The sequence below is a fragment of the Thermobia domestica genome, chromosome 9 (genome assembly GCF_964235325.1).
Source record: "Thermobia domestica chromosome 9, izTheDome1.hap1.1, whole genome shotgun sequence".
Lineage (NCBI taxonomy): Eukaryota > Metazoa > Arthropoda > Insecta > Zygentoma > Lepismatidae > Thermobia > Thermobia domestica.
In genome coordinates this window covers 186,183,139-186,206,580 of record NC_137462.1, presented here as the reverse complement: position 1 = coordinate 186,206,580, position 23,442 = coordinate 186,183,139, and the positions used below count along the sequence as shown (strand labels likewise).

Below are 23,442 nucleotides of genomic sequence, written 5' to 3'. Positions count from 1 at the left end.
ACAATTTAAGAAAGAATCCTGGACCGTTACATATTCTGACATACATGGTTACCTTACTTTCCGAATAGCCCTCCTATATATAAATTACAATACATATATTAATTTCATTTTATATCAACAATAATCTTACATTTATTTAATAATCAATTATATTTTAATTCTATAAATTATCGTCGAAGAGGACTTATTCAAAAATACGATCAACTTGTTAATTATTAAGTCCTAGAATAGATTCTTTAATTCAGTATCTTCGGAGCTCATTAACACATTTAAGCGAAAATACATTGACTTATTTCTTCCACTTGGGCATGATTGAGATGATTACAAAGAATTGAAAAGCACAATATTGATAAGTGAAGCGAATTACAAAGAAATCATAACAATACTCAAAATAAAACAAAACAAGACTTGGTCAATATAACAGAATAATACAAATAAAGAAATTATATTAAGAATCAGCAAAGTTTATATGAGTTAGAATACAATATAACATGTTTTATTTATTCAAGAATATTTATCATAACTTTTAGTAAGTGGTATTCGTGTTCATACCACAACTTGCTGAAATTTAGTATCCATCATTTTTATTATCTGTACAGAATTCAAAGTACGAATTATAAATGAAATCATAATTGTATTCAAAGTGAAAATAAACAAGAATTAATTAAATATGCCTTGACGGACGCCACAACTTTAGCTTAAGTTACATTGCCAAAGGGTTAGGTTAAGTTGCATTGTATGCCACAATCTTGATTACCAGTTCTGTATATTAGGTATTCCTCCAGATCTTTGATTTTTATTTTGATAACTTCTGCCACCTATAAAATTGTTACGAAACCTATTTCGAGAAAAATTAGGTGTACTGTTTGCTTGATTTCTAAGCGCTGTATACTTAATATTCCTGTTTCCTCTGTAATTAGGTTCAGCTCTGTTACTGGTATAATTGGATCTATCATTACTTCTTACATTAGGGTTACATTCTTCACGCATATTGATATTCCGGACGGGAATATAATTACCTTGACTTCGGTTATTATTAGCTCGATTTCGATTATTATTACTTTGCACCATGGATTGATTTTCAAAATTTTGCACTATCATAATCAAATGATTGAAATTAATGCATTGTGCAGCAATCAGTATTTCTTGCAACCTAAAAGGTAATAGTATCCGGATCGATGCTATAATTCGTGATTCTTGTTGGTACGGATTAATTAATTTCAACTCATTGTATACAGAAATCACAAAATCAGTTGGATTCTTATCAATTTTGGGATCAAACCGTCTGTTTCGAACCAAGGCGTCTCGGTTTGCCAACATGAAATTATTCTCAAAATTAGAAAGCAAAGCGTTCTTAAAATCTAAATAATTGCGTAAATTCCCCTTGATTGCTTTGAACCATACAGAGCAGGGTTGTAGTAAAACATGCGGTAAAATTTTGAGAAATTTAGATTTGTCTATATCGATTAAGTCATATTCCTCTTCGAATTTTTCTAAAAATACGCTGGCAGGTATGTCTTCCGACCTTCCACTAAATTTCGTTAAAGATCGAATTTCACTGAATTTAAAATGATAATTGTTACTATGAGACGGTTTCGTATGATTAAATCTTACGCATCTGGTTTTCCTGCGATGTACTGAACGGGGCCTCCTGTCTTCCTTCCCGATGCTACAGGCATTTTCACCCCTCTCCGAAGAGCTTTCCGGTATGTCACTTTCTTCTATTGCTAATCTGGGTTCATTGGATAAATGGTCCCTATTGATGATCGAATCAGGGTTAATATTTATGGTGATGATCTTTTCCTTTGTAGTGTCTATTTCTTCCCGTAACACTTTAGTTTGGTTACTCATCTAAAAATGTAACGTTATATTTATATTTTAACTTGTTACATCAGGGTGTCTATCGGTCACGAAAGTCATGAAAACGTCACGAAATCAGAAAACGGTTATGAAAGTCATGAAAACGTCACGAAATCAGAAAACGGTTATGAAAGTCATGAAAAAGTCACGAAATTTATCTTTTGGGTCACGAATTTTTTATCTGTACAAATATAAGTGCAGACCGGAAAATTTTGTTCTATAAGACGTCAAAATTCACCACCAAAAATGTCTATGGTCGGCTTTAGACGCTACTACATCGCAACCAAAGTATGCTTCTATCGCATGTATGAAAATTTGGCCTAATTCACACCCAAATTCGCACTTAAGAATGTTGCGAAATTTTATGGTTTGGTAAAGAAAAGGTCACGAAAAAGTCACGAAATTTCATTTTGAAATTTTAGTAGACACCCTGTACATTTATTGCCCACAGTTCGAATCACTAAATTGATAAACACGATTAAACACCTTAAATTGTTACCAGTAATTGCAGTATTTATTAAATATCTTGAAAAATCAAGCACATTAAATGTTTGACACAACTGACTGTTATTCTTCTTGTTTCATGAATGAATTATTGTTGCCATAGCAACAACAGACAAATACCTATCTTCTTCTCAACAACTTACATTACCTGATTATCTATATAAAATCAGCATATATTCTACATTTTTCTTCTTCTTCTTATCAACAAATTGTACACTTTTAAGCGCCGTTGCCCAAAATAACTACAAGAAAATTATAGATTAGTAATTTATAGATTAGATATACAGTCTCGTTGTAATAACAATGTATCCTTGATCCCACACATGCACGTGAACACAGTCCTAGAGAGGACTGAAAAATTGCAAAGTGAAAGGATGTCCTAAGAAGGATCAACTGTTGGGAGGTAAAAAGTAAGATTTTGACCACTTCTTTTTAGTTTATTTTCATATTTCGACTCGCATGGGAATCAAGTTCGCCATAATTACTTACTTCATGCAGGTTTGAACTCCTATATTCTCATCATTAACTGCTTTTGTACTGCCGTGTAAAGAAAATGAACCGAAAGAATTTCCGGAGCAGGCTAGTCTTACAGAACACTTGTTATAGTCATGTTTAGCACTTTCATTACTATTCACCAGGGTTGGCAAAAACCATGGTTTTTATTGAAAAAACAAAAAAAAAAAAAAAAAAAAAAAACAGTTTTTTTTTTGGGTTTAAACCAAGTTTTCTTGGTTCAAATAATTTGCTCTATGTATTTATATCACATATGGACAGAAATAAGCTTGTTTCGCCTTGGTGTTAGTATGCAACAACCGGGTTATGCTGGAAGGGGCCACATAAGCTTAAAGCGGAATCCAAACCGCTTCTCGGCTTACATCCAAGAGAAATTGTCCTCCATTTGAACTCGAAACCGGGACTAAGTGGCCACAAATGCGATACGTCTGCCGACTCACTCACGAAGGACTCCTGATAAAAATACGTTGACTGATCTTCATATATTTGTTAATATAATCGTCAAGAGTCATTAGGACAGAAGGACAAAAAGATCAATTGCACAAGTGGAACCATTATACAGAATTACATATGGACAATTTCAAAGTAATACAGAATACAGAAGAACTAATTTAGTCCAAGTCAGTTTACTACGACTTTTATTAGTCCAAGTTAAAGAAATATAACAACTTACTTTGCATACCTGTAAAGAAAGTGAATAAAGATACGAATTATTTGAGTCCACTTTGGCTCTGACCGATTTATAAATAAATAGTTACCAAAGATTCTTGTTTCAATAATTGCCTCTCGTGGGGTTTATATGACCCCCGTCCCCCAAAAAGTACGGCATTTCGATGTATTTTATCAATAGTAAACATTATTAAAACGAAGGAATGTTCAGAATTTTCCTTTGGTTGCATAACAATAATAACAAACTATATAAAAAAATCACAAAAGAAACATCTATAAAGTTACATAAAAAACTTGCTTTTGTAATATAATCTTTTTGAGTAAAGAATGGGGAATTTAAGTCTGAATTTAGTACAAATAATATATGGGAATGAAACGTGATAACCCACAAATGTGTGTTCATCAAGATTTTACGAATAGTTACACTTTTACGAACATTTTTCGTTTTTTGGTTTAAACCAGTTGGTTTCTTTTTAAAAAAACCAGCTGGTTTAAACCATGGTTTAAACCACCTTGGTTTAAACCAGCCAACCCTGCTATTCACCAACAATTTGAAGATACATTAACTGCGTGGATAGTCCCAGTAGTGGCGCCCTGCCATATAGATTGCAGTTGTTGTTTGGAAAACATTAATCTATAGTTGTTTAGTATTTGTTTGGCATCCATTAATAGTGAACACTCGGTGAATTTGTAAACATGGAAAAGATGGGTCATCGTTATGTGATTCAATAGATTCATTTGAAAGGTCTGAGTCCAACCAATATCAAAGCTGAGCTAAATTCTACTCCGGGGAAGTCTGCTTCTTCGTTTACAACAGTACAATAATGGATGACAGAGTTTAAACGAGGCCATACAAGCTGCAAAGAGAAACATCGTAGTGGTCGACCAAATGAGATGATCATGCCAAATATAGTGAAGAAAATCCAGAAAATGGCGTTGGATGACGGTCGACTGAAAGTGAGCAAGATAGGTGCCGCGTTTGCTCACAGTGGAACAAATACATCGTCGTGAGTATATTTTAATTGAGTGTTTGGCGTTGTTTCACAGCAATAAAGCAGATTTTTTTTTGCTTCAATTCATAATCATGGATGAAACATGGATCCATCATACCACACCTGAGACGAAGAGACAGTCAAAACAATGAACTGAAAGGAAGAGTCTGAAAAAAAAACGAAGGCAGTCCCATCCGCTGGCAAGGTCATGGCTTCAGTTTTTTGGGATGCGCATGGGATAATTTTCCTTGTTTATCTTCAGAAAGAAAAAACAATCAACGTGAGTATTATGCAAACTTATTTAATCATTTGGTGATGAAATTAAGATAAAACAGCCGCGTTTGGCGAAAAAGAAAGTGTTGTTTCATGAAGACAGTCCACCAATTCACACACCCATTACCGCGATGTCCAAAATCAATGTGTTAAAGTTCGAATTGCTTCCTCACGCACCCTGTTCGCCAGATTTTGGCCCCTAGGAGTATTTTATCTTTCCATTCTTAAAAAAACTGATTCAGTGGTAAAAAAAAATTGGCGACAGTGAAGAGGTGGAATCTGTGGTTAATGGCTGTTTTGAGGAGCTCGATGGTTCACACTTTAAACAGGGTATCGAAGCTATTTAAACACAGAATGGAAAAGTGTATCAAGCTAAAAGGAGACTATGTTGCGAAATATAGTTTTTCCCTATTTTTTCTGTTTTCTTTATTAGGACGGTTGCTTTTGGGATTACCCGTATAGTATGTATCTTTCGCAGTAACAATTGGAAGAAAAATCAATTTTAGTAAGGATTTTGGTACCAAGGTTATTTCATAATCTTTGTTAACTTGATCACTTTCCGCTTGTTTTCATGTATGCTTTTATTCACATGACCTTAATTGTAATTCACTCTATGTGCTACTATTTTTACAATTTTTTTTTTTATTTATTTTTTATTTGGGACCGCAGATGCATGGGTTCCCTGGCTTGATCTAAGCTCCCGCCAAGTGGACTTTGAAGTGGACAAACGCTGTGTACGGATTTTTTTCAGGGGTTTCCTGTTTCCTGCTACTTTCTTCATTCCACTATTTTATTCATTATCATCGTCGTCTCCGTTACCCTTAGCATAGCCTTAGCGCATAACTGTGGAACATTAAACTAGAAATTTCATTTCGTTTCAAATTCTTTATTTGTATTCAGTAAAATAATTGTCTTGTTATTTGTTTTAAAACTTTGACTGGAAGGATATCAATCAAGTTCAGTGTCATCTCTGGATCCTTCTAGTAAAGGCTCTGAAATAAACAATAAGAGAATTATTTCATTCAATACAAATACGGAATTTGCACAAATAGCCGCAAATATAGTAAATTATAATTAAGAATATGCGTAAAAGCACTCGAAAACCAGTGAAAATGGTCACGTTAACGAACATAATGATTTTTTTCTTTGAATTGTTAGTGGAAAGGTAGGATGGTATGGGGCAGTTATGTTAGGTAAATGTAAATTTCAATTGCTTATATCCGAAAATAATATCTTTTGTTGAAATTTTGACAAATACCATGACAATTCTATGTTATTATACTTTTATATTATTTGCATGAATTAAGAAGAAAAATCTCTAATCCTTGTAAGAAAAATGTGTTTTTTAAACTCCCAACTGCGAGAATTGCCGCAACCCTGAGGGAAATTATGGCAAAGTTTCCCGCTTTAATTGTATTTACATTGCGCTTTTCTACAATCATGTCATAGGCCTGTTCTTTAGAGGTTGATTCATAATTTTGAAACGAGTGAAACTTACCTAGGAAATGTTGTGTTTCCATCATCGATTGTATTCGATCTACATGTCATTTCTATTGACTATTGCCCGGCATTGGAGTTTCCATTGCAGCTGGACTATGGGTATTGCATTCCGTTCCTCTATACAGGCTTTCCACAGGTCGGAGACGGTGCGGACTCGACGATGGGATTTGCGCAACTTGAGGAGTCCTTCCATTGGGCTGACATCTGGAATCTTGACAGGGATGTCAGAAAATAGAATTGCCGAAATTCTAGTTTCCCGTTCCGTACAGCTATACAATTCCAGCTATGTTTCCGCCGTTTGGGTGGATGCCTTGTCTTGGTGCAGTTCAGCGTGGTTCATGTCGTGTCTGTGCACTGCTGAGATTTCACAGGTACGTTTCAGGCAGGACATGAGTCTTGTAGAATGTAGCATTGTTTTTGACGTTTCGTTCCATCTTTCGGAGACGGCAGTTTGCCCTTGTACGAGAAACCGGCCACAATCATGAATCATTTTTGGAGGCACCCTGCACACTAGCAGAAAAACGTGCTTCGGCCCTTGGAGTTAACAGATGGTACGTACTTAACAACAGTCTGTGAAGTAAATCCACGCCTCATCAACGCTAACAACAAACTTCCACCTGCGAGATGACATTCATACAGACTATGGTTCATTTTTCGCTCAGCCCACATGACAACGGTTTCAAGTTTCATGGCGTGCACAGTGCTCTTACAAACGATCGTAAAGATGCGTAAATCCCTGTGAATGGCGCGGTTGATTGCCCCTTACGATGTGCGTCATTTGCTGGCCATCACACACTGTATATGGGGGGAGTTCGGAACTCGCCATACGCCGAACCATACGCATTAGCTTTCAGAGTGTGTTCACTTTCGGTGGCATCAGACTACACTCGACCACACTACTATACTGTGTGATTAAGGAGATGCTCTTTCTGGTCTCGTGGCAATCTCATAGCGATAGATTGCGCATGCGTAGTACAGTTCCACATTGACTTCGGCTTAATATAAATGAAGCAATCTCTAACCATTTAAATTTGTTTTCCCTCTTCTCTCTCTCTTTTTTTTAAAAAAATAAGGAAGTTATGAACAAAACGCCATACAGTTAATCGTTTTATATATATATATATATATATATATATATATATATATATATATATATATATATATTCTTATTTATTTTACAGAAACAAATAAGAACAATTTTAGTATGAAAGGTCACAAATAAACTTTAAAATTCTTAGTCCTCCATTTATTTTAAACATTTACAGTCCATTAATATTTTGAACATGTAAAAAGCTTATATTGTCAGAGACTTGCTAAACTCACCACGTAACTAGCAACTTCTCAGGCAAAATTTGAGTCCAGAGCTATTGGAGAGATGTTCATCTTTATACCTACAAACCTGTTTCTACATTTTCCTGCTATTTCATGTCTTCCAGTATAAATAGTCTACAAAAATCATCCCTACAAATTGAAAAAGAAGTTTTTCAGCTCCAATAAAGATATCTATGTCATAGATGTTTATAAAGTCATCCATATTGAGTAGACCTTAGACAGAGTACCAATAAACATTGTTTTGGTACGTTTTCTTGTTCAAATTTTATATTGTTGCTAAAACAGAATGTTGTCATAATTTCCCTAGTTTTTTTTAAAAAAATATTTTTTAAGATTGCTCCATGACAAAATAAAATGGGGCAGTTATAGCACTCTTGGCATATCATATCATTTATTGCAGTAACTAATATGATTATTTTTGTAGTGGTTTGGAACATGGTAATACAACCTACATTAGTGATTTTTATATATATTTATATATATATATATATATATATATATATATATATATATATATATATATATATATATATATATATATTGGTCTAGGAATTAATTCGTGCGGGTGGACAAGAGATGGCGCAACGAACGGAGCGTCCCACAGTTCCGTGTATCCACACATGTGTTGCAAACCCCTGTCATCGCGTATCGTTCGTAGTATAGGGCAGTGGATTAAAGCGTCAACAACACCAGTTTGTAGTTAAGTGAACATGGCGCAATTTGTGCCTGATAAAGTGTTTTTGCGGGGTGTCCTGCTGCATTACTTTAACATGCAGAAAAGTGCGACTGAAAGTCATCGTATTTTGGTGGAAGTGTATGGTGACCATGCTCTAGCTGAGCGAACGTGTCAGAAGTGGTTTGCACGGTTTAGAAGTGGTGATTTCGGCGTGGCAGACCAAGAGCGAGCTGGACAGCCAAAAAAATTTCAAGACGAAGAATTGACAGCATTGCTCGAGCAGGATTCGTGTCAAACGCAGGAACAACTTGCAGCAGCATTAGGCGTTGATCAAACAACAGTCTCCAAACGCTTGAAAGCCATGGGAATGATTCAAAAGATGTCACATTGGGTTCCACATGAATTGAAAGACAGAGACGTTGAAAGACGAAAAACCATTTGCGAATTGCTGCTTCAACGACAGAGCAGAAAGGGGTTTCTGCATCGAATTATTACGGGTGATGAGAAGTGGATCCATTACGAGAACCCTAAACGAAAAAAGGCCTGGGTGAAACCAGGTGAACCAGGTCCATCACAACCAAAACGAGATATTCACTGTGCAAAGGTTATGCTGTGCATATGGTGGGATATGAAAGGTGTGGTGTACTATGAGCTGCTGCAACCGGGTGAAACTATGAATGGAGAACGTTATCGACGACAATTAATGCGTTTGAAGCAAGCTCTGGCCAGAACACGACCAGAATGGGAGAACAGACATGATAAACTTATTGTTCAACATGATAACGCTCGCCCACATGTCGCAAAACCGGTCAAAACCTATTTAGAAAATGTCGGATGGGAAGTTTTACTCCACCCGCCGTATTCACCAGACGTTGCTCCTTCGGACTACTACTTGTTCGATTGCATGAACAACGATTTGATTGGACAGCGGTTTACTTCTTCAGAAGATATCAAAACATGGGTCTCTGACTGGATCGCTTCCAAGGATGAGGACTTCTTTCGCCACGGAATCCGTACATTGCCTGACAGATGGGCGAAAGTGGTGGCTAGCGATGGACAATATTTTTCTTAAGGTATTTATGTATTTTGTGTTTGTACTACAGCTTCAATGTGTGCGTACCAACCGCACGAATTAATTCCTAGACCAAATATATGACTACCTTAAACGCCAAAGTGTTTTAAAATCCCCGTGTGGCGTATGGAAGCTTTTTTTTTTTTTTTTTCTATTGCTTATAACAGCTACCAAGACCAGTTTCATTTTTAAATAATTGTACTTGGTTTGTATGGGTGTATGCTAAATAACACACATTATACTGAAATGAGCTATAAAACAGAAATACATAGAACTTATAGGCTCTTGTCGAATTGCCCTACGTCAGCCTACTAATCGAAATGAAAGTGCTAAAAGTGTAACAAGTATTCTGTAAAACTAGTTAGACGCGGGAATTCTTTGGAACCTCTTTCTTTACACGACAATGTAAAAACAAGGATGATAATATAGGAGTTCCAGCCTGCACGAGGTAAGAAATTGTTCCGAATATGACTCCCGTGGAAGTCGAAATATCAACATAAACTGAAAAGAAAATTACCAAGAGTGGAAATCTAAGCACATTGTTTTATATTAAGATGTACCCTATAGCATGCATCAGTAGTTATGTTGTTAAATTAATTCAGTTGGACAGATACACTCAAAAGATAGAAGCTTATTCACTGTCATTAAACCACACTTAAATTCACGACACCAATGTTAGTATATTCTTGTAGATTTTTATTCTTTGATTTTATTCTCTATGCCAATATTACCTTACGACCTCTGTTGCCAACGAGAGATGGCTCACATTATAAGCCGAAACATGTAAGACTTGTGGTGAAGCTTCGTAAAGGCATTGAGGTGTAAGGTTTTATTAAACTGTTCATTTGCTTGACGTATGAATTAGAAGAAACAATTACAATGTAAATCGCTTGAAAACTGATCTTATAAATAAATTCAGAATGTACTCACTTTGCTACATGAACAAAATGGGTACATGTTGAGTTTATTGATAAGGATATATATTGATTAGGAATTTTAATTTTTTAAGGAATTTTAATTTGTTTCATAAATAAATTTCGATTACATTGAAAAAATATGCTTTTAATTGTCCTGAAAGCACATTAGTAAGTTAAAATTGTAAATAAAACAAGGTAATCAACTGGTGTAAACTACTTGCCATACATGCATACTTGTAGTGTTGACATTTTAATTTCTGTGGAAGAAAGCCCAAGAGTAAACTGAATTATTCATCATATTACGTATTCAGAAGAACTAGAATCTGATGCTTTTCATTCCAGGATGTTTGTGTGCAAGTAAGGGGACAGCAGTGCTGTAAGCTTTTTTTTAGAAATGAATTTACGAGGTGTCTGGTCATGATACCTTGAGTGGTAGGAATGGCATGGTTTTCGTGTTTATGTGTACATTGTGTTTGCCCATCCGCTAACATTATTAATAAACAGTAAATATATTTTCAGTAGTATTCGTAATACTCAAAATGCCTTTTGTTGTTAAAACATCAGGTAATCTCTTCCCGAAATTCTCACCATGTTAAAATTTTAATTTGAAGAATTCTCTTTTTGGAATTTAATCTTTTTTTTTTTTACCAGCCTATACTGTACAAGTATCAGGCGTTATTTCTCAAAGCTGTACGTATTTGAGTGTGTGCACTCAGTCTTTTATTTATAGATATTTCAATTCGCTAAGAAAAGAAATATGTATTATATTTGATAAGTTGAGTAAATAACTGATTTTATTTATCGGTTTTTCTCAATTTGTCAAATCTAATATAATATCAGCCGCCAGAGGTGTTATATTATGTAGACACTTGGTTGTTGAAGCACAACAAGCGTTATTGTAGTCCGTGCAGTCTGAATGGCTAAGCACCGCATTAAGAGTGAAGAATGTATGGGTGTTTTGGAGATTAACAAGGAGCATATTGGCACAGAGGCCAGACACTTAGGTTCAAATACCAGTCCAGTCGTGCTGCATTTTTTTCACTCTTTGTATACCAAAAAGTACATTGAAACTATGTAAACTTACATATTATTTATTTTTCATATCGTTTCTTGATTAGCATTTGATATCGCAGGTCTGATTGATGTGACATTGATGTTTCTCTTAAAAGGTAAGAAGAGAGGCGGCAGTAGGTTTATTAGGTTCTTGATGTACTAGGTTAATTTTAGACTTGTTTTTTCCCTTGTTCAGCTGATTATTGCATGAACAAATCTAAACAATTTATCTAACTCACGAACAGACTTCTTTTCTAGTTTTACATTTTGGTTTATTCCTCTATTTCGTGCGTCGTTTCATTGGGGTCAGGAGAAAAGTCTTCCGAAAGGGAAATGCAAGATGTACGAGGGAGGCACTTCTCCTAGCATCATGAAAGAAAGCAAATGAAAGAATGAGAGATGCAGGAATCTAAATTTGGCAAGTGTAGATTTCTATAAGAAAATTTGTTAGAATATGCAACCTGCATATTATTAGCATTAAGAAAAGCTTAGGGCATCAAAGTAGTTCGTTTCTTTGATAAAACCTTGTTAGAGAGAGAGAAATGAATTAACACAGTGACTAAACTTTCAGATTGCGTATATATTTCCATTCTTTCACGATGGAAGAAGAGAGGGATTTCATTGACAGCATCATATTGACAAAGCAGCAAGAAGACCTCGCAGTTTCCAGGCTTTTGTTTTTATTTCTCACAAATTGGAATATTCTGTATCACTATCGTGTTGCATAGAGTAGAGCAGAGGTTGCTCATTCCGTCTTTCTCTCTCTCTCTCTCTCTCTCTCTCTTTTCTCTCTCTCTTTCTCTCTCTCTTTTTCTCTCTCTCTCTGTGTTTAAATTGTAATTGTAATCTCGTATATTCTCATACAGAGTAATCTATCGTATACTTTAACTTTTTTTAACCCATTAGATTGTAAATACATACTTTAACGGACTTTGAATTGAATAACTTCATAATACTACATAATATTCTTGCCAACTAATATAATGTGAACAGATGGTGTGAACAGATAGACGTTTTGATAACAAATAGTAATTTAGTTCCGAAGAAAATGAACAGTAAAATAACGTCGGAAAATGCACACTATACTGCTGCATTGACAACCTACCATCGCGATTATTATTGAGGTAATTCAAGTGAAAATCTATGAAGTCGTAAATTTGTTGGTTATACAGTACCTTGTATCAAACTTAGTGCTAATTCACGTATGTACAGGCTGAGTGTTCCCAAAAACAAATTTGACCTACTTACGTATTTACCTTAAGTTTGAGACCTGCACGGGCCGGGCTCGGCCCGGGGCCTGAAACCCGGCCCGGCCCGCAGGCCGGGCTTGGGCGGGCCGACACTGATTTCTCTTCAGGTCGGGCCGGGCTGGGGCCGATTAATTGCAGTAATTATTGACTTTTGTTAAACGATAATTAGAATAAAGGCAAACGTTGAAGAAGTGTGCCCGTGAAAAATGTTACAAAATGAAACTTTTAAAATGTATCGGGCCCGGGCCGGGCTTGGGCCAAGAATTTTAAAAAACTTATCGGGCCGAAAATATCCAAAACTTTTCGGGGCCGGGCCTAGGCACATTCGGGCTGGACTTGGCTCGGGCCGAAACATTCGGCCCGTGCAGGTCTCTACCTTAACTTGTAATCCAACTATATTGTAAGGCAGAAAATGTTTTGTATTGCAACTTTCATAGATTTTATATTACATTTTCTGTCCAGGAAAATACGAGTTTTCATGTTAGTAGCATTAAATTATCAGTTTCAAAGCGAAACAGTGCTACCATTTATTCTTTTTCAAAAATATTCCAAGTTTGAGTTAATATTGTATTTGCTTCCTCACAACTTTGAAATGTCTTCGTAGATATATATAGTTGACAGAGGAGGATTCGAGCTTCACTTTCTCTCAATAATTGAATCGGTTAGTGGAAAAAGAACATTCCACATTTCCTTAGTGTTGGAAAATGAAAAACAACCGTTGGCTGGAAATACCGTTGCTTATACTAAAATATTTGTATGGGATATTTAAAGAGTGTCAAGACCTTTCATTCCTCAAAATACTAAAAACGTACTGAGATTGGGTATTTAGTTAACACAGAAATTGCTATCATGGAATATTCTTTGTTTTTGGAATATTCTCCTTTTTCCACTCACCAATTCAATTCCTCTCGTCATCTCAAACATTTAAGAAATAGCTCATATTGTAAATTATTGTTAACATCAGCATTCACCCATGCTTTGATACTAATTTGCTAGATTTTAATTACATATACGTTCGTGAAGAAATGAAGCAGGGGCTTAGATTTCAGTTAATTGCTTCAGTTGAATTGACTTAAAATCATTGAACCCATAAAAGCAACGCGCCACTAATACTAACACCGGAATATCCTAAGTAAACTTAGAGAAAATATCTATTTGTCAACGAAGATCCAAATCCTGGGCTCGATCCCTGGAGAGCATAATTAGTTAGGATTAGGGCTGTGTCAAATATCGGATTTGGATATCGAAAGGTAATATTGGCAAAATATAGAAACTTGATCATTGTATTAAAAAATATAGAAATACATCGAAATGTTGTAGTACGATCAAAAATACCGAAGAAGAAACAAATTTACCTTTTGAGAAGTTAAACACGAAATAATAATAAAGTAGAACCTTAAAGCTTATTTGGAACTTTGAAAGCAAAGAACACCTGCTGATCTTATGTGTATTTTTCTTGTAAATGCACAATAAGACATTACTAGTGTAAAAATACTCATACATTGTCAGTCACGGGTTCTGTCTGTAGTTCAGTACTTTCTTCAGATATTAAAGAAAGGACTGTGATTCAGCGCCCACTCCAATTTATAGGTCTCATCTCTTATAACTTTATTGCTGAAAAAAACATTCAGCTCCAATGAATAAATGAATAAGATAGAAAGTAATACAGAAGTAAAATAATTAAAAGAACTAAAAATTTTATTTTGGTATACACACTTCAAAGGACAAAATTAAAGTGAGAAGTGTGAATATATATATATATATACATACTGCGTTACAACTGCTAGGGAACAAGCACATATTGACCCATAAGTTTTGGGAACATGATCCAAGTATGTCAATTGACTAACAAATGAGTAAATGTATTAGTCCAGATTTTATTGTCAAAAGATGGCTGGGATTTCCTGTCAAAGAATCAGGATGTGATAAACCAAAAAAGAAGATGGAAGAAAGTAATATAGAAAGGTGCCATGAAATGCAAGTTCTCATGGCGAATTTAGGCTTGAATGGATGCGAAGAAAGTAGAAAGAATCGAGTCGACCAGTGCCTATACTATATTACATGAATGAACTTTAAAAAAAAGCTACAAAATCTTCAAGTCAGAAGGATTGGCCATCCGATTCGAGCTCTGAACCGAGGAATGTCACCTCTCCCCCTCCCAAGGCCTTGAGTGCAACCTTCAAATTTATCATTCTTTCCGTAAAATTACCATTGTTTACCCAAATTTACCATTCTGCTCCCTAAATGAACCTTTCTCCCCTCTTAAATTTATCATTCTCCAGTTTTATTGCACCATTTTCAGTGAAAAATTATATCCTCCCTAAATAATCTCTAGGGCACAACCTCCTCTCTAGAATCCACGTGTGGAGTCCATATATATAAAAGAAGAAAAGAGTAATTTGAGTTTCTAATTGAAACTTGTAAGAGCCAGTGTGAATTGGCCACACTCCTACTGAAGTTTCTAAATATTTCTTTACGTTTTATGAAACAAACATATTTTTCTTTAAAACAAACAAACAAAGAAAAAAATATTGTTTTGGGTTTTGAAGCGAAATTTGAAACTGGAAGGTGCAGTATGAAATACATCCCCACTTAATTCTAAATATTACTTTACTTTTCAAAAGAAATTCTTTATTTCTTCAAAATAATAACAAACAAGAAGAAAACGATTGGGAAAACGACTCCACGTGGGAAATACTGCGTGGAGTCTGATTGGGAAGCAAGAAAAATAACTGATAGCTGACACCCATTCAGCAAATTAAGAATCACAGCTGAATAACGTTAAAAAATAATTAATCAAGGAGTGGGAAAAGTCTTAGTCCAGAAGTAGTTGGGCAAAGGTTGATGACTATAATAAAAATAAATAGTCAGTTCAAATTTTATAACACATTAAAGTAGTTTAAAACGCTTATAACAATTAGAAATACGTCAAATGCAGTGTATGAAGTTCTTTTCCCCCTAAATCAATCATTTGTTTTCTGTTTGTGATTGATTGTTTTGGAAAAAAAAAAGACAAAAAAAAAAAAACAGTTACTTCAAAAAGCAAAAAGAGATATTTACAAAAAAAAGTTTTGGAGGATCAACTTCATGCTGACTTCTCATTTTCAAAATTCGATTTAAAACGTTTTGTTTTTGTTTGTTTGTGACTGTTTTGAAAAAAAAAAAAGTTTGTTTCGAAAAACACAAAGATATGTTTAGCAAGTAAAGTTGGTGGCCAACTTCACGCTGAGCTCACATCAGACTTAAGCCAGTCGCTTCTTGTTCGTTTCGTATTGATTATTTTGAAAAAAAGTAGTTTGTTTCATAAGGTAGACCTGTAGCCAACTTCATACTGCCCTTGACTTTCAAATTGCGATTCAAAACTCAAGCCAATCGTTTTCTTCTTGTTTGTTATTATTTTGAAGAAATAAAGAATTTCTTTTGAAAAGTAAAGTAATATTTAGAATTAAGTGGGGATGTATTTCATACTGCACCTTCCAGTTTCAAATTTCGCTTCAAAACCCAAAACAATATTTTTTTCTTTGTTTGTTTGTTTTAAAGAAAAATATGTTTGTTTCATAAAACGTAAAGAAATATTTAGAAACTTCAGTAGGAGTGTGGCCAATTCACACTGGCTCTTACAAGTTTCAATTAGAAACTCAAATTACTCTTTTCTTCTTTATATATATATATATATATATATATATATATATATATATATATATATATATATATATATATATATATATATATATATATATATATATATATATATATATATATATATATATTTCTTATTGATTGTTTCGGAGAAAAAAGAATTTGTTTCGAAAAACGTAAAGAAATATTTATAACTTGAGTTGTGGCTAACTTCACACTAGTCCCTTCACTTTCTAATTGCGATTCAAAGTCTAAAGCAACAGTTTGTTTGAGAAATATAAAGATAAATTTAGATATAATATATAGATAATTTATACAGATATTAAGGGCTCATAGCGAGTTATTTCTTTAACTAAAAGTTACTTTTTTTCAAGTTGGTCACTAAAACTTACTGTTCTTCAAAGTTGTCACTAAAAGTTACTTATTTGGGAGGTAAAGTGACTTTTTCGTGTTTTATGTTTTGCAGTGGCAGTTTTCTAAGAAAAATATTATAAAAATAAACGGGAAAAGGCAGAAATTTGTTATTCATTACTCTTCTGAAAGCTTCAGTACTTGCTGCCACTTGTGAAACAGTCAGCTTTATTCTCACTGTAGCCTTTGTTCTTTCTAAAGCACAGTGGATGGTTGATAGATGCTTAAGCTCTCAAGGTGGGGCTGAGAAGATAACCTTGCTGCGTCTACTCTTTCTTCTCTGATAATAGTCTTTTAGTTTTCTCGTAATAGTTAACGCTCCGCTCAACGTTGTGCGTGTTTATGTGGTTCATCATGTTCGTCTTGTGTTATGCTTCTTGTATGTTGTTCTTAAGAGTAGGTGATGAATTTGAATATTTCATGGCTTTGAGAACTCTCAGTGCTAAGTTAAATATGATGCCTGAGATGAAGAAATTCAGAAATAGGCCAGAACTGGTTCCACTTACTCAAAAGCTTCTTATATCTGTTAAGTATGCTTACGGTAACTACAAAGCATACTTAGAAAACTTAAGAAAGGAGGAAGCTCAGAAAGAAGTAGTAAAGAAAAAAAAATGAAACGAAACAACAAAGAGAGATGTGATGGAGAAATTGAAAAAGGAAAAAAGGGGCATGATTAGATTTTGATCACTTTTTGGTTACTTTTTCTTGTGCTTTTGGTCACTTTTCAACTATTTACAAGAGACCAGACCACTATGAGCTCTGATATTAGCTAGCGTAGCGTAAAGTGTTGGCTAGCTTAAAGTTGGCCACCAACTTTATTTCTTTGTTTTTTTTCGAAAGAAATTATTATTTTTCTTCAAAACAATCAATAACACAATTAGTTTGGGGTTTGAATATTAATTTGAAAGTGAGGAACCAGCGTGAAATTGGCCCCCAACTTTATTTTGTAAATATATATTTAATTTTTTTTTCACAAACTATTTTTCTAAATATATTTTTAACAATAAACATAGCAAGAAGTCTCCTGTGCTTGTTTTCTTCATCCAAAGAAAATAAATATCTAAAAAGAACAGGTCTTGTTCTCCTTTCTTATATTTTATGGAGGTGAGATTCTGATAGGGAACAGAATATACTGCGAGGGTTGATCTTGCGTGATGATCTATGCACTCTTCAATGACGCAATATTTAGGCCCTAGTCATGGTTTGGAGCTCACATTAATATTTGGTTTCGTCCTTTATAACTTTCAAGTTGCGAGAAGAGTTATAACAACGAGAAACACAAAACTTTAAACCCAAACCCATTTTTAAAATTAAATCGGATCATGCTGCAGTTACTACTGCAACTTTTACTTACGAAATATGAACAAAATCATAATAGATGTTTTCGGAAAAGCTATGCGAAGAAAACCCACCCCAAAGTGTATACTTCTTCTTCCCACGAGAAATAATATATGTAACACTATGGAGAAGCTAATGAAATATTTATTTACGAAATCATTTGCTATAATTTATACATTGATATTTTGCTCTTTTACGAATAACATACCACTCTACACTGGACTAATAATTTAGCCAATTCTTTCATTAATTGCAAGTATTTGATCGTAAATACACTACTTTCTCTCTCTCTCTCTCTCTCTCTCTCTCTCTGCTAGTTCTGTCGTTACAACTATTTTCTTTTCTTTTTCTTTTATTGTCGTTATTGCTGAACAGCATTATTACTCCACACCGACAATATATGGCATTTTAGAGGAGCAACATGTTTCAAAACCCTTACTGAATAAATAATTCAAAATTTTGTGTACTGTACTCTTTATTGTATTGTATAAATCAGTGGTATACGATATGAACTTAGGTGCTTAAACTTCCTCTGTAGAACATTCTGTGTACCGTTAAATCTGTGCTGTGCAAATATCTATTTAATTGCAATTTCAGTATCACAATATACTGCAAATAAAATAAAATTTTAAAAAACTCAATAATCGGCATTTTCGTTAAGCTACAATCACTTCTCCTTTCAAAAATAAACGCACAAACTGCATATTACTGGGCAGTGGTCAGCAGTGTCAGGTTATTCAGAGGGATAAAAGTATCGAGAGTAAATCAATTCCTACATCATATCTTCTGTCTCATTTCCTAACTTGGGTACGACAATACTGCCATCTGTTTCCGTAAGTTTCGTAAAAACTGAAAACTATGCCCTCTGCGAGTGAGAAATAGTATTTCTTTTTTGATTGCACTATTTCAGGGCTTTAAACTGACTTTAACGGAAATGCTTGAAAAAAAGTGCAACTTATCATGTATATAAGGGGTTGAATCACTGTCCGCCTTCAGAGCAGTTCTGGTGCGACGTGGAATAGAGTCATAGAGGTCGCGAATAGTAGCAAGTGGAATATTACACCATTCCGCATGCATCACCTAGTTCCGTGAGAGAGGATGGAGGCGGAAATTGCGTCGGATTAGTGTCTAAAATGAACCTTAGACGCTTGAATGTGTTCAAATTCGGAAGTTGGCGGACTAGGGAAAGTCTTCAACTTATTACTGATGTTCCTCAGACTACGTCGCAGCAGCTCCAGCTATATGAGTGGACGCATTATCATTCTGGAATATGATGTCATTGCCCGGAAACATCTGGACCATGGTCTCCTAAACTGGTGACATAATCACGGGCCGTGACGAGACTGGTAAGCGTCAGCACAACCAACTGAAAACAGGATATTGTCACCTACATCATCACAGAGCTGCTGTCATGTTTCAAGAGGGGAAGGGGGGAAGACAGTGCGGATCATACGCTCCTTTGGGCGCCCGCAAACAACCCGAGGTTTAAAATAAGTTAAACGAGTACTCATCCGATTCCAGTCATCAACAATCCATGTTGCATGTTCGCGCGACCATTGGCATCGTGCTGAAGCATTATGGCCCCTTATCAGCAGTATCGCACGTGCAACTGTGATTGTCGTGGACATAGACTATGAGAGGTGTTGTTTTAGTTCCTTTGTTACGTGCACCATAGTCGCAAGACGGTTCTGCGTAACAGTGACTCTAGAGCCCTTACCTCTGGTACGTGGAATCGTTGGTTCGATTCCTGGCCAAGGAAGTTTGTGGTGGATAACGTCGTGTTCACGGGTTTTCTCGGGGTATCCCCGTTATCTCCCATATTCTCATTCCACCAATTCTGTCCCCATTCATTTGTCTTAATCATCCATCTCCCATAGCCTAAAGGCCATAATCGTGGGAGTTGAAGCTGAAAGATTCCATTTCATTATTTTCGAAAACGACTTAGGCAGCTTTGTTCATATTTCATAAATAAATGTTTCATTAACAAACCTACAGTGTGGTATAACTATTTTTCATTAAAAAATCCAGAGAGTGTAGTATACTCTTAAGAAGTGAGTATAAATTTAATTTGATTTGGAATTAGTGTTGTGGGATTTCATCAGTTAGATTAGTTTGTTTACGGCAGATTGATGTAAAGTCTTCAAAAACAACTGAGGCGGTACAATATGGTTTCATGTTAAAAGAAAAAAAAAAAAACGTAAGATGTAGTTTTCTTGTGGGATGGATTTTCCGCGATATAAAGTTTTGCGAAACCTCCATCAGCCTTTTTCTTTTTATATATATATATAAATGAAACTAGTCTGACATGATTCAGTTTAAGGAATAAAGCAAGAAAGTTTAGAACGGTGGCTTATACCCTTTCTTTCGGATTTGTTTTCAAGTCTCTTCTTTTGAAAGATTTGTCAATCATACAAAGGAATGTATTCGAATCATTGTACACACAGAGAGAGAAAAAAAAGAAACGTAATAATCAGCACAGAAAAAAGAAATGGGTAAGGAATGAGATGCTGTGATTACCAATTACATTAATTTAAAAAAAAAAAAACTAACTATTCTGTATTTATATCTTAATACAAATTATATCACATACTACATAGAAAAAAGTCACCAGATAAGAAACAGTACACTAATAGTTATAATCTATAATATTTGAAAAAGTAAACACGTGCTTTGTTCTGTTTAACTCTTCTCTCTTATCGGCTCAAAAGCATCATTGTTCCTACCAGCTAATGGGATCAAGAAAGATAGTAAAGGGCTAACTTTGTATATATAGCAGCTAAACAACTAACTTGTTTTTCCAAAGAGTTTTGTACATAAAAATGGTTTTTGCTGTGTAGAAATTAGGTAATTAGTGCATGTAAGTGGTAATTTTGTTATTAATAAGCTGCATTGTCAGTTACAATCTAATTGTGTAAATATTTTATAGTTGTCTGTTCACGCCAACCGTTAAGTTTATTAGGTTTTCTCAAGTTTTGCACATCTTTAAGGATTTTCAAAGTATCAAAAGTGTAGTAAGAAGTGCAGGGTGCATTGCAGGAGATAGACCGAAGGCTGCTGGAAAACGGAAGCTCGTGATAGCGCCAGTTCCCAGCCGTCTCAGGTGTGTCATTTAATTCATCATGAGTCATTGGCCAATTCACGTGTGTGTTCAAGCGGTTGAAGCCTTTGTTGTTCACGGAAGAGCATTGTTGCCGTTCAAAGGGAGCTGCAACATGGGCAGGAGTGGTATTTCGTGTGCCGAGCAGGATTGAAATAAAATGATTTTTTTTTTTTTTTTAGTTTAACGTCCAATGAACGTGCCCTTTAGGCTGAGAGAGACGGATAATTAAGGTAAGTGAATGATGATGGAAGAATTGGTGAAATGGAAATGTGGAAGGAGACATAAATGTCCCCAGAAAACTCACGGATACAGTGTTGCAAAGATCGAACCGAGGACCCCACATACCAAAGGTAAGCGCTCAACCACTGATCTCCCATGCCCCCATGTGCCGAACAGAGAACAATTCTTGAAACAGTAGTGAGAGACAGACATGGGCGGGGTAGTCTTGCAGATTTAAAATCTGTGATTGAAGAGGAGATTGAGCTAATACTACAAGAAAAATGATCCAAGGATATGATGCAAAATTTTGTTGGACTCCTGTAGATGTGCGGGCCACGGTGGCTCAGTGGTAGAGCCTTCACCTCTGGTGCTTGGGGTCCCTGGTTCGATCCCCGCTCAGGCCAAGTTAACTTTGTGGTGGACAAACACCGTGTGCGTGGGTTTTCTCGGTGTTCTCCTGTTTCCTCCCACTTTCTTCATTCCACCATTTCACTTATTTCTCATAATCACCGTCTCCTTTAGCCTAGCCGGCATACTCGTGGGACGTAAAACTTTTTTTTTCTTGTAGATGTACATTGATGCCAATGGAGAGCATTAGAAAAGATCATACTGTAGTACGTTCCAAGTATAAAATTAGTCTAATATTTTCAACACTTGCCTTGAGGCTAGATACTTTTTGACTTATCATTTACAATATATTTCGAAAATAACATCATCTTTAGTTAGGTGTAATGTTCTGTCAGTTTTTATTTTGTGAAGGTTTTAACCCCTGGTCGTATTTTCCGTGACGTTTCCTGTAGGAAAATTAAATTCGCAATTCATCACTGCCAGAAAATAGTTTGTCCTTGAAATATATTGTAAATAATAAGTCAAAAAGTATCTCCCTCAGAGCGAATGTTGAAAATATTAGACTAATATCATACTTGGAACATACTACAGTATGATTCCTTTCTAGCTATTACAGTTGCTTTCATTTTGTATACTTTTTTTCATTTTCTCATGTGGTTCTGAAAATATTTCAACACTCAAATCTGTGAGAGTTTTAGCTACTGATGCCTTTCTTTCTGTTTGACAGTCTTAATTAGTGAAGTTTTGTTTAAGCATCTTCCACGTTTGATGCGTAACATAATTCAATAATCGTATTTCTTAGTGTAGTTTTCTATCTTCCCACAGTTATTCTGTCTAATACAGGATGCTTTTCTAAAAGACATAGTTGCGTTTGTCTACCCAACAAAGATTCTACTCTTTCGTGTTGTTCTTTTTCTGATCTTTGTTGAAATCTTTGGTTTGCATTTTACTAAATCCACGCCATGTCACTCATTCCAAATATTCACTGTATAATCTTTATTTTAAAACTTGCAATTTTCTATTTTGTCGTGATGTTCTTATATTTCAATATCTAATTTATTTTCCCTGTTTATTCAAAAACCAATGCTTTTTTTCTTTCTTTTTAATTTGCTTTTTGAGTGAGATCTCATATACTTTTTAGCTTGTTTGGTTAATAGTCACTTCTAAAGTAAATGCATTGTTTTACAAATTCATTCATTAAGTACAGATTAGAAAAGGAAGTCCCCCTAAGTATGAAGTTTATTATTTAGACATGCCCACGTTGTAAATTGGATTTTGTTTACATAGGCATGAGATATATTTTTTGGATATCATTACGTTGCCTCCACTTAACTATTTAGACGGGTTGGTATTGTAGTTATTATTATTATTTGGAAAAGTAGACATAACCAGTCACATAGGAGCATATACTTCAAATAACAATGTATTCTATCTATATACATGTTAAATGCTTTTTTTTTTTTCGATTGTAAGAAGAGAATCCTTTTCTTTGTAGAAATATATGTTTTACGGTCAGAAATTGTCTCTTTTGTATAAACTGATGCTCGTAATAAAATCATCATATCGTCATCATATAAAATCATCAATCAACCAAAATGGGGAAGTATACATTTTAGTTCATTTTAAAATATCAGTTTCCTTCGTTTGATTAGGCACCATAAAATGTTCCATGATCACACAGCGGCTTTATGTTGTATGTAATCATTTGTAAAAAGACAGTGTTCTTGCTGTATATACAATACGTGCTTGCTTTATAGTACATGTTTGTGTGTATGC

At 34.9% G+C, this 23,442-nt stretch overlaps 1 protein-coding gene across 3 annotated transcripts in view; it reads left to right on the top strand.

Annotated features, from left to right (window-relative positions):
- The window catches only part of Arp2 (Actin-related protein 2), a 115,612-nt gene that overhangs the window by 25,750 nt on the left and 66,420 nt on the right, over window positions 1–23,442 (top strand). Inside the window, exon 1 of one of the 3 annotated variants that reach the window (XM_081725639.1) lies at window positions 10,655–10,665. The exons of the other annotated variants lie outside the window; for them this stretch is intronic. The gene's annotated coding sequence lies outside the window, so the exon portion shown is untranslated. Of the gene's footprint in view, window positions 1–10,654; window positions 10,666–23,442 lie in introns of those variants that run through there. 3 annotated transcript variants of the gene reach the window in all.